We start from the raw sequence: 11097 nt of genomic DNA on the forward strand, positions 1-11097 counted from the left end.
GGGTACTTGAAAGAAAAGTTCCTACCCGAGGATGAGGCGTCTGCCGAAAGAGTTGCTCGGCAGTCCAGGCACTATGCCATAGTAGATGGGGATCTCTACCGGTGTAGCGCAGGAGGTGTCCTCCTGAAATGCATCTCTCGAGCAGAAGGCGGCGATCTTCTCGCTGAGGTCCACGAGGGCGAGTGCGGTGGCCATTCATCGTTCCACACGCTGGTCGGGAAGGCCTTCCGGCAAGGTTTCTACTGGCCTACAGCTCTCCAGGATGCTTCCGAGCTGGTTCGGCGCTGCAGGGCATGCCAGTTCCATGCAAAGCAGATTCACCAGCCAGCTCAGGCTCTCCATACCATTCCCCCGTCATGGCCTTTCGCGGTCTGGGGTTTGGACATTCTGGGTCCATTCCCCCGAGCAGTCGGGGGCTATGCATACCTATATGTCGCTATCGACAAATTCACCAAATGGCCGGAGGCGGTCCCAGTCATCAAGGTGACCAAAAAAACGGCGCTCCAGTTTATCCGCGGCATCACCAGCCGCTTTGGCGTCCCGAACCGGATCATCACCGACAACGGCACCCAGTTCACAAGTGCCTTGTTCGGGGACTATTGCGAAGATCTCGACATCAAGTTTTGCTTCGCTTCCGTCGCTCATCCTCGGAGTAACGGGCAGGTCGAGCGCGCCAACGCGGAGATACTAAAGGGCCTCAAAACCCGGACCTATAACGTGCTCGCTAAGCACGGGAAGGGATGGGTGGACGAACTGCCAGCCGTGCTGTGGGCCAATCGGACTGCGCCAAGCCGCGCCACCGGGGAGACTCCGTTCTTCCTCGTCTATGGCGCCGAAGCAGTCCTCCCCTCCGAGCTCACTCTGGGCTCCCCTCGAGTGCATGCATACTCTGAGGGTGAGCAGGAACAGCAAAGAAGCGACGACGTGGACTACCTGGAAGAGCGCCGGCGGCGTGCCGCTGTCCGGGCGGCTCGGTATCAGCAGAGTCTACGGCGGTATCATCTGCGCCATGTCCGGGCCCGGTCTCTCGAGGTGGGGGACCTAGTTCTCCGACGCGTCCAGTCGCGCGAAGGAATGAATAAGCTATCCCCTGTGTGGGAAGGTCCTTTCACCGTGATCGTGGTCCCGCGGGCAGGTTCTTTCAGGTTGGCGACGGAGGAAGGACAGCCACTCCCGAATCCGTGGAACATCGAGCATCTCCGACGCTTCTACCCGTAGATAGTCGTGCTCGCGGCTCAGGTCAGCAAGGCCGGGGGCTTCTCCCCGCCCAAGCAGTCCGAGGGCTTCGCCCCTTGGGTAAGTCGCTGTCGCCCAACCTTGTAAATATTGCACATTCAGTATTTCGATAAGCAATCACTATGTCAAAATATTTTTTCTGGATTCCGTGTGTTTAATCTGTCTGGTGAGGTGCTCGGTTGTGCAAGAAAAAGATCGCTCTCTCATTTTCCCCGCTGATAAAAGAATCCCAATCGGTATGCATGCGAGCAGTCGCCGCTGACTTACGTCCGGCATGGTAGGCTGTGGGGTTCGGTGTCGTGGCAGGCTCCCGGGCACTACCAAGTTTCGGGGTGCTCTGGGTAATCCCATCGCTCGAGCCGCTCGAGTAGTCCGGAGCTCGGGCCCCCGGAGCGGGCTGTTGGTGCTCGGTCTGGTCTGTCATGCCCGGGCGCCATCGAACCATAGGACCTCTGAGTTATGTTTCTGCTCGCTCTTGTCCGCCGGTTTGGATCTTCGAGAGGTCTTGGGTCGAAAACGAGAGCAGTCTATAGCAAGTACCGCACTAGCAGAGCGCACCAGACAAAGAAATCCTATTTTCTCTCTTAAGTCACAGGCTGGCGATCACGAGCAGCTCGGCCGCGAGGGCTTCAATGCCCCGGTCTCTGGTCGGCCCCGAGGGTCCTCGGGTGGTCCTACCACTTAGGCATGGGTGGTCGAGATCACCCGACCCCAGGAGCCTCGTATGCCTTTGGGCAATCAGGCGCTCCGTTGAAAGAATCAAGTCCCCGGGCACCCGAGCTGGGAAGCACACCCCTCCTGGATCGGTTGGCCGAAAGGCCGACAGCTGTCCGGTGAGTGGTTATATTCAGACAAGTCTGCTTTAAGTAAATTTATGTCCTCGAGTCACTCTCGGGGGCTCTCACGGTTTAATCTGTTCGGCGAGGTGGTCTCCTCGCACGCAAAAACCCTGCCGCGTGACTACTTTTTCCCAGAACGACAGAACGGTTTGCAGAAAAGAGTAGCGTGCTTGCGATAATGTCTGACCGAAGCCCTTCGTGGTGGTCGTGGTGTTCGGTCCGCTTTTAAGGACCCCGAGCACTACCGAGTCCTCGGGTACCCTGGGTAATCCTATCGCTCGAGCTACTCGGGTAGTCCGGAGCTCAGGCCTCGGGGGCGGGCTGTCAGTGCTCGGTCCAGCCCGTTTTAAGCCCGGGCACCACCGGACCACGAGGACTCTTGGTCATATTCTCGCCCACACGTGTCTCCCTTCTGCTAACTGAGTGGTCGCAAAGTGAAAAAGTGTTCACTAGGTATGGCGTGTTCCGAGCGGGATCGATCTATCTCCCGGGCAAGGGAGTCAGTGTATTTGTTTCTTAACTTAGGCAAATACGGACTCGCGAGAGCTCGAAGGCCGACTGCGCCAGCAACAGCGATCAGGACCACTTTATCCTCGGGGACGGGAAGGTCGGGAACGGCCCGACTGAGTACTCCCCGGGACTTCTGGGCAAAACACCAGAAGAAGCATCATACACTCAGAGAAACTGGAGTTGCGAGCTCAAGGAAAAATTGCCATTAATATTCACAGGATAGATACAAGGCATTTTCTAAGAGTTCACTCCTACATTTACATTCATCAAGATAACAAAAGAAAAAAGACTACAAAAGATCTAGTCGGCAGCAGAGGCGTCGGCTGAATCCTCTGAGTCGTCCCCGGGGGCTGGCGGCGGCGGCACCTCTCGCCTAAAGCCGGCCGCCACCATGGCGGCGGTACTCCGGACCGCTACCCGGGCGGCCTCTCCCTCAGCCTCGACCACTCCCTCCCGCGCCGGCTCTAGCGGGAAGTTCCGGTCCCTGCTTCGGTAGCAGGCCAGGACGTGCTCGGCCACTGCATGTGCCAAGCCACGTCCCTCCCGGGCGGCAAGTTCTTGGACTGCCCAAGGCAGGGCCTCGAGGCGCTCGCAGACCTGCTGCAGCCCCAACACTTGTCGTGCGGGGCCGTCGCCCTTCTCGCCTCCAACGAGCCGTCCGAGACCACCCTTCTCTACGGCTCGCCGCATCCGCCGGAGTACGTCTTCCAGCATATGCTCGAGGTTGACCCGCGAGACAAAGGCGGTCTCGAGCTTCTCCTTGGCGGCCCGCAGCTGTGCCTCAAGTCCCTGGTCCCCGACCGGACCGGAAGAACCGCCAACTGCTGCGGGGGCGGCAGCCTGCTTCGCCTTGGCCACCATCTCGGATAAAGCACGTTCACGGGCTGTCAGTTCTGCCTCGTGCTTCGCTTTCTGCTCCACCTTGGTCGCCATGGCCGCCGCCGCCGCGTCAGCCTCGCCTTCTCGACGACTCAGTTCGCCTTCTCGGCGACTCAGCTCGCCCTCCCGCCGGGCCAGCGCGTCCTCCTTCTGGGCCACCGAAGTCTCCCGGGCGTCGAGATCCGACGCCGACAACTCATTGTCCACCTCCCGCAAGGAAACGACCTCCTCCCAACGGTGGATCTCCTCCCTGATCTTCCGAAGGTCATCTTCCCTGCGCTGGAGGTCAGCGCACATCTTCTCGGCCGCGCCCTCCCGGCGGGTCAGCTCGGCTTGCCGCTCCTCCGTAGCCTGCTCCCGGGCTGCGATTGCCACCTCCCTCTCCTGCGCCTGCCCCATCTTGGCAAGGGCCTCGGCAGCTTGCTGCCTCGACGCCTCAGCCAGGCGGGCGGCGTCTTCTCGCTCCCGCGCGGCTTCTGCCCGCGCGGTCTTCAAAACTTCCTGTTCCCGCGCGACTTCCGCGCGGATATCTTCTAGGAGCTTCTGCCCCCGCGCGGCCGCCGCACGGGCCTCCTCCTGAGCGCCCGCCAGCTGCGCCTTCTCCAACGCCAGGCGGGCACGCTCGGCCTCGAGCTCCCCCTCCTTGGCGTCCACCGCTGCGCCCAGCCGCCCGACCGCTACTTTGACGCCTTCAATGGTGGCCAGGAAAGGGTCGGCAGGCTGGCCGGGCGCCGGTGGGGCCCAGGCTTCTCGGCAGAGTGCCTCCAGGGGGGCCGAGCTCTCTGCAGGGCCCTGCACTGCCATCCGCTCCGGGCTCTGCCTGCCCGAGGTAGGCTCCGCCGGCGCCGAAGACTCGGACGGCGGCCGCATTTCCGCATCGGCCGCCCTGTCCACCGGCCCCGGCAAAGCGTCCGCCTCCACCATCATCCGCCCCGGGCTTTCCGCGCCCGGGGTAGGTTCCGCCGGCGCCAAGGATCCGGACATTTGCACCGTCCTCCTCTCGGCCGCCGCCTCCGTCTCTCTTCCGCTGGCCGCCACGACGGTTGGCGCCTCCGCCGTTCTGGTGCCCGCCTCCGTCGGAACAGCAGGCGGGCTCGGCTCTGGTCCCGGCGCCTGTTCTCTCTCCGTCGCAGCAGCGCCTGCGGCCGGCCTACGGGAGACAAATGAAAATTGTCAAAACTTAGTTCGGGCCAGAAATGCCCATGGAAAAGCAAGAAAGAAGACTCACCGATACCGCCATTTGGCCGCTGGAAGCCTGATGTCCGGGTCCGGCGCCGTCGGTCCGGACTCCTCCCGCCGCCTCTTCCGCTGGGGGCTCAGCTGAACCGCTGCGTGGGCCTCGGGTGCCGCCGCACGAGTCTCGGTTTCCGCCCTGCGGGTCGCAGGCGCCGGTGCAGGCCCCATCCACACCAGGCGCGGCTCCAGCACCGGAAATGCCGCCGCTGCCGTCGGCGACGGCGGAGAGTCCGGCACCAGGATCAGGGCCCGGGGACATTTTCCCCGATCTCCCGGCGCCACCTCCTCGACGACTTCAGTCGCGACCCCTTCACCAGCCCGTGCCGAGCTGCCAGCGACCTCCTCGCCAAGTAGCTCTTCCAACCCAGGCAGTTCGGAGGCCTTGGGACTCCGGCTTCGTGGCCGGTACACAGGCCCCTGGGCGTCGAACTCCAGCAGCCCCGCCATAATGGCCACCCGGTTGGGGTTGGCGCAGAGCGCCATCTCCGGCCACGGGAGCTCCGTCCGGCTCATGTCCTCCGTTCCGGTGATCACCCGTGTCATCCCCCGCAGCTCCGCCTGCCCCAGATCCCAGCTCGCGTCGATCTGGGTCCTGGTGATGTCCTCCGGCCTGGTGTAGAACCAGCTCGGCCGGGCCCGCTCTCGCAAAGGCGCCAGCCGACGGCGCAGGAAGTCCACAACCACCATGACGGAGGTCAGCCCGCACTCGCGCAGCTCCAGGATGCGCTCCAGCACCGGCTTCAGTCTCGCATCTTTTGGTGGCGGCGCCTCCCACGTCGATCGCTGAGGTTCCGCCACCGCCTCCGGCAGCTCGAGGCGCTCATGGGGGTCGACATCGACGAAGAACCAGTCCCGTCGCCACTCCTCCCACTTGCTGCGCAGCACCTGGGGAATGTAATGATCCCCCAGGCCGTCCCGGAGCCGGAGGTTGCAGCACCCCGCGACGTCCGCCGTGGAGTGCCCCCTCTTCTTCCCCACCGGCCGAAGGACGAAGAAATGACGAAGCAGCGTCGCCGACGGCATCACCCCCACGAACATTTCGCAGAGATGCGCGAAGATCGCCAACACCACCACAGAGTTGGGGCTTAGGTGCACCAGTTGAATGCCGTACGTCTCCAGCACTTGCAGGAAGAAGGCGGAGAACGGCGGCACCAACCCCGCCGCCACAAAGGAAGTGAAGAGGATGATCCTCCTAGGGACGGTCGTCGCCGGCGTCAGAGTCGCCGGCCTCACCACCACAGCACCTTCCTGCCCCTCCGGCACCAGCAGCTTCCTAATCTTGTCCGCCGCCTCCTCGTTCCTCAGACGAGACTCCGGCAAGATGCTGTCCGAAGCCTTGTCCCGGCGTCCTCCTCCAACCCTCGTCATCTCGACAAGATGGAAGGTGTTTTGGTGGTGGAGAGAGAGAGAAGGAAGAATGCTCCGGTCGCCTGAGAATTTCCTAAGGGCTTCGGAGCACAAAGAAGGCAGGAGCACAAGTGCGAGAGAGCGTAAAGAGGGGAACGGACCGATCCGTTCCCCCTTTTATATCTCAAAGTTCAAAAACTGCCGCCCAAACGGTTCGTTCGGCGAAGCGTCGCCTCGATCGACGCAACTGCCAGGTGAATCTCCCGCCGATCGCGCGATGTCAGCGGCTGCCAGGCGTATTTTCCTCGATCTGCGCGGCGACAGCGCGTGCCGCCCGTATGGTCATTATACCCTTCAGAAGTTGTGTGGACACGCGTCCACTCATTTTTCCGTTGGGGCGTACTTGAGGTTCGGGTCCGCAAGGGCCACCTCTCGAAAGCTTGCCACATGGCGTCTGCACCAGCCTCGGCCTCGGCCGCGACGAAGGGCCCATTCGCAGTCTCCGTCCCGTCACCTACCAACGGGCCCGGGGGCTGCTGTCGGTGTATTCGGAACCAAGGGTCCCTAAGTCCCGAGACCAGGCCGGCCATCCGCCACATGTCACCACCCTGCAAGATAAGAAGAAGCTAAGTCCCGGGAGAAGGTGCTCGGGGCCGCCGCCTCTGGTCCCCGAGCACCCCAGTTCCCCGATGATCCGCAGAGCTCAAATATTGGGAAGGAAGTGCTCGGGAGAGAGTGCTCGGGGCTGCACGTGGCAGCCCCCGAGGACTCGGTTCCCCGAAGGTCTCGCCCAAGTGCTCGGGAGAGAGTGCTCGGGGCTGCACGTGGCAGCCCCCGAGGACTCGGTTCCCCGAAGGTCTCGCCCAAGTGCTCGGGAGAGAGTCCTCGGGGCTGCACGTGGCAGCCCCCGAGGACTCGGTTCCCCGAAGGTTCGCGCAAGATCGTCCGACGACTCGAAGGGTCCCATCGTCGGGGTGTCAGCCAGTCAAGGGCCCAATGCCGCATTTAATAGGCACGCGCGGCCTGACATCCTGACATCCTGACATTCTCAGCTGCCCACGCCCCAGTGTCAGACCCTACCATGCACTAGCAGGGGGGCGTGGGTCCATTAAATGCACGGGCCCCGTCCCGTTTCATCCGAGTGCCTCGGGATAACATTGCCAGAATCGAAGCGCTCCGCCTGCCACCCTGCCCTGGCAGAAGAACAAGACAGGGTGGGCGCACCGGGCACCTCTGAGGCTGCCCGGTGAGCCCCCTTAATGGCGCCCGAGGGCATCCACAGTGGCGGGTGGTCAGATGCGCGCCGCATTTTTCCACCGCCCCTGTCACTTTGCCAAAACGGAATGATGACGCCTTTCTCCGTGGCACCTTGGCACTCGCATCCCCTCTTTCCCATTCAGGATATATCGAGGTCGGCGCGCCTATAAAAGGAAAGGATGGAGAACACGTAAAAGGTGTGAAGAAGAGACGGTAAGAAGAAAAAGAAAGAGGACGTAAACGCTCGAACCAGCTCAAGCCAAGCTAGAACACGAGAGCCTCAAGCTCTCAGTAAGTGGCTCTCTCTTGTAACCAGATACATCCTTGAAGAATTCCCTTCAAGGACAGATATAACCCTCACACAGGAGTAGGGTGTTACGCCCCCGTGCGGCCCGAACCTGTCTAAACCCCGGTGCACCCATCTTTCTCGCACTAGGACGATCATCTCCCACCAGCCACTGCATTTATTTCCGTTTCCCGCTTATTTCCCAAAACAAGCTCGTTCAGGATCATCCCCCCGGCCGAATCTCTAAAAGGGGGTCTCTCGGGATCCCTGCGACAGGAGTTCACCCTCCGACAACCGTCATTTTTCGTGGTGAGTCCCGGCTGTGATCCTCCCCTGTCCCCTTTCTTCTCGATCGTGCATGTGGTTGCCGATCATCGTGCTGTGCATACGCTGCTGGTTGGCTCGTGGATGTCCCCGGCCATCGCGCCGTGGTGCTATCGTTGCCCATGTTTATGCTTGCCATGTGCCGCCGATGATGAAGAAGCCTGAGGTCACCCCGTTGCTATGCTCTTGCTTGCTTGAGAGCTTGCTGTGAGCCGGTGATGATAAAACTGAGGCCCCGGTACGCATCGTTGATATGATGTTGCCTTTTGCGAACACCCATGGGAGAAGGGCGAAGCCATGCTGCTATGTGCCGATGTGTGTGTGTCGTTGTGCCGATACTTAGGCCCGGACGCCGCCTCCCCTTTCTCTGTCACTAAGATGGCCAAGTCCTATGCTGCTTGGTGCCGGCTGTGTAGTGTTGTGGTAGCTTCATCTGTATGCTGTTGGGCTTCTGGTGTCGCCCCTCTGTTGTCTTACCGGCTGCCATGCCGTTGTACATGGCCTGGAGACAGTTGTTGCAGCATGTGGCTTGAGAGTGATGCTATTGTTTTTCCCTCTGGCCAATTGGGGTTCCGATTTCGCAGGTTGGCTTGCTATTGATGTTCTGTTGGGCTTGATTATGCATTATGGTGCCTGATTGTCAGGCTGAGGCCTGTGGAATTGGTCTATATCTCTCTGGTGTCTAATCTTGGCATAGTTATCTTGATGACTTACTCTCGTGGCTATCTTCTTATTGTCGGCCAACTGCTCGGTGATGCTTGCTGGCTTGATTTTTGCACTATTGCTGATCCTGCTCCATTGCTGGTTGTGCTGATACACGTTGTGATTACCCCGCCTTCGTGGCTCATCGTCGCCTTTGTGGCTCACCAGAATATCTGCCTTTGTGGCTGGAGCCTGCGTGGCCCACAAGTGATCACCTCGCCTTTGTGGCTTATGCCTGTGTGGCGTCAGTTGTTTGTTGCCTTCAGAGATGGCCGATGAGGACAAGTCCAAGGCCCCGAAGAGGGAGTTAGTGAGTCAAGCATGGCATCGGAGCTCCTGGTGGTGGCCATGCTGCCGCTTCCGGTAGAAGCTACGTGTCGTGCCATGCTCCTAGTTTACCTCTTCACACGAACACAATTATGAGGCCTACGTGGCCAATGATGACCCGAGATATATAAATACTCCAAAAAGCTCATTATCGGAGGATTAACTCCTGTCGCAGGGATCCCGAGAGACCCCTTTTTAGAGATTCGGCCGGGGGGATGATCCTGAATAAGTTCATCGGAGAAATAAATGGGAATGAATGCAACGGCCGGTGGGGGGGGGGAGTTGACCTAGTGCAAGAAGAAGTAAATGCACCGGAATTTAGACAGGTTCGGACCGCACGGGGGCATAATACCCTACTCCTGTATGGATGCTATAACTGTCCTGAGGAAGTCCCTCAAGGATGTTGCTGGTTACAAGAATATGGGTCTATCTAAGAGCTTGAGCTCCTTGTTCTTCAGCGGGAACTGGGCTCAGCCTTCCTCACAGTGTTTTCTTGCGCTGTGTTCTTCGTGTCTGCTTTTGGTCTCTGTTGTGCTATTCTTTTTCTCTTGCTCTCTCGCTATTTTCCTGTCGTCGGTCCGTCCGTTGCTTCTGCGCCGCTGGCTGCTTTAAGTACTCGCCGGCCACGACATGCCCCGAACGGAAGGAGGGGGCTCGAGTTCCGAGACGTTATAAATGGAAAGGGTGTCATCATTTCTTCTGGGCGAAGTGACCGGGGGTGGAAAATGCGTCGCACGCCCGGTCACCCGTCACCATAAATGCCCTGGCAACGGGCGCCGTGGAGAGGGCCCACCGGGCAGCCGCAGAGCAATCCGGCGCGCTCGCCCTGTCTTGTTCCCCTGCCACAGCAGCGCGGCAGACGGAACGCCTTGGTCCTTACGACGTTATCCCGAGACAAGCCGGATGGCACAGGACGGGATCCGTGCAATTAATGATCCCACGCCTCTCTGCCAAAACATGGCAGGAACTGACGCTGAGCGCGGCGGGAGCAGTTGGAGGTGTCAGGCCACGCACGCTCATTAAATGCGGCATCGGACCTTTAACTGGTTGACACCTCATTGGCAGGCCCCTCGGGGGTCTTTCTGGGTCGTCGGGGTACCGAGTGCTCGGGGGTACTGTTCACATCCCCGAGCACTCTCTCCCGAGAATGCCTATCCTTGTCCTTGGGGTGCCGGGTGCTCGGGGGTACTGTTCACCTCCCCGAGCAATTTCTCCCGAGCACTCTTGCACGGACCCTCGGGGAACCGAGTGCTAGGGGGCTGCCGTGTGCAGCCCCGAGCACTCTCTCCTGAGCACTCTTGTACGGATCCTCGGGGAACCGAGTGCTCGGGAGCTGCCGCACGCAGCCCCGAGCACTCTCTCCTGAGCACTCTTGTACGGATCCTCGGGGAACCGAGTGCTCGGGAGCTGCCGCACGCAGCCCCGAGCACTCTCTCCCGGAACTTAGCTCTTCTGATCGTCGGGGGACTAGGGTGCTCGGGGGTGACCGTGCACCTCCCCGAGCACTTTCTTCTCGGTACTTGGATTCCGTGGATCATCGGGGAACTGGGGTACTCGGGGGCCACCGACCGTGGCCCCGAGCACCTTCTCCCGGGACTTAACCTTTTTCTCATCCTACAGGAGAGACCTCGCGGGATGGCGCCATGTGGCGGATGGCTAGCCTGGCCTCGGGATTCGGGGACCCCTGGTTCCTGATACATCAACACTCATGCTAGACTGTTGTCCCGTCTTTACTACTTTTTATTTCTAACGCTTACTTTGCTTCGTTTTGTTGCGTGTGACTACGGTCTTATAGACTCGGAGACGACCTCGATATGACGACCGCCAGCGCAGCTTAATCGGAGGTAGCCCGAAGACAGGCATAATTAACTGGAGAGCTTCACGAAGCCTCGGAAACCAAGACGAAGCAATCGCCGAAATAATAAATCCAGATAGCGTGAGTGTTACGGAGTAAAACTTTGTAATTGAAAGATGTACTTTATGAATTCGATATAAATGAATAAAATTTACAATTTCATTACATTGTCTTTTGTCTTTCGTATACTATGTATACTGGCACGCCTGTAATATTACATTCAAAGTTACAAAATAATACAACTCGACGCATATTTCGAATCCGTGAAACACCAATTTTGCAAATCCTGATAGCATCAC

This window comes from Phragmites australis, chromosome 23 (assembly GCF_958298935.1).
Source record: "Phragmites australis chromosome 23, lpPhrAust1.1, whole genome shotgun sequence".
Taxonomy (NCBI): domain Eukaryota; kingdom Viridiplantae; phylum Streptophyta; class Magnoliopsida; order Poales; family Poaceae; genus Phragmites; species Phragmites australis.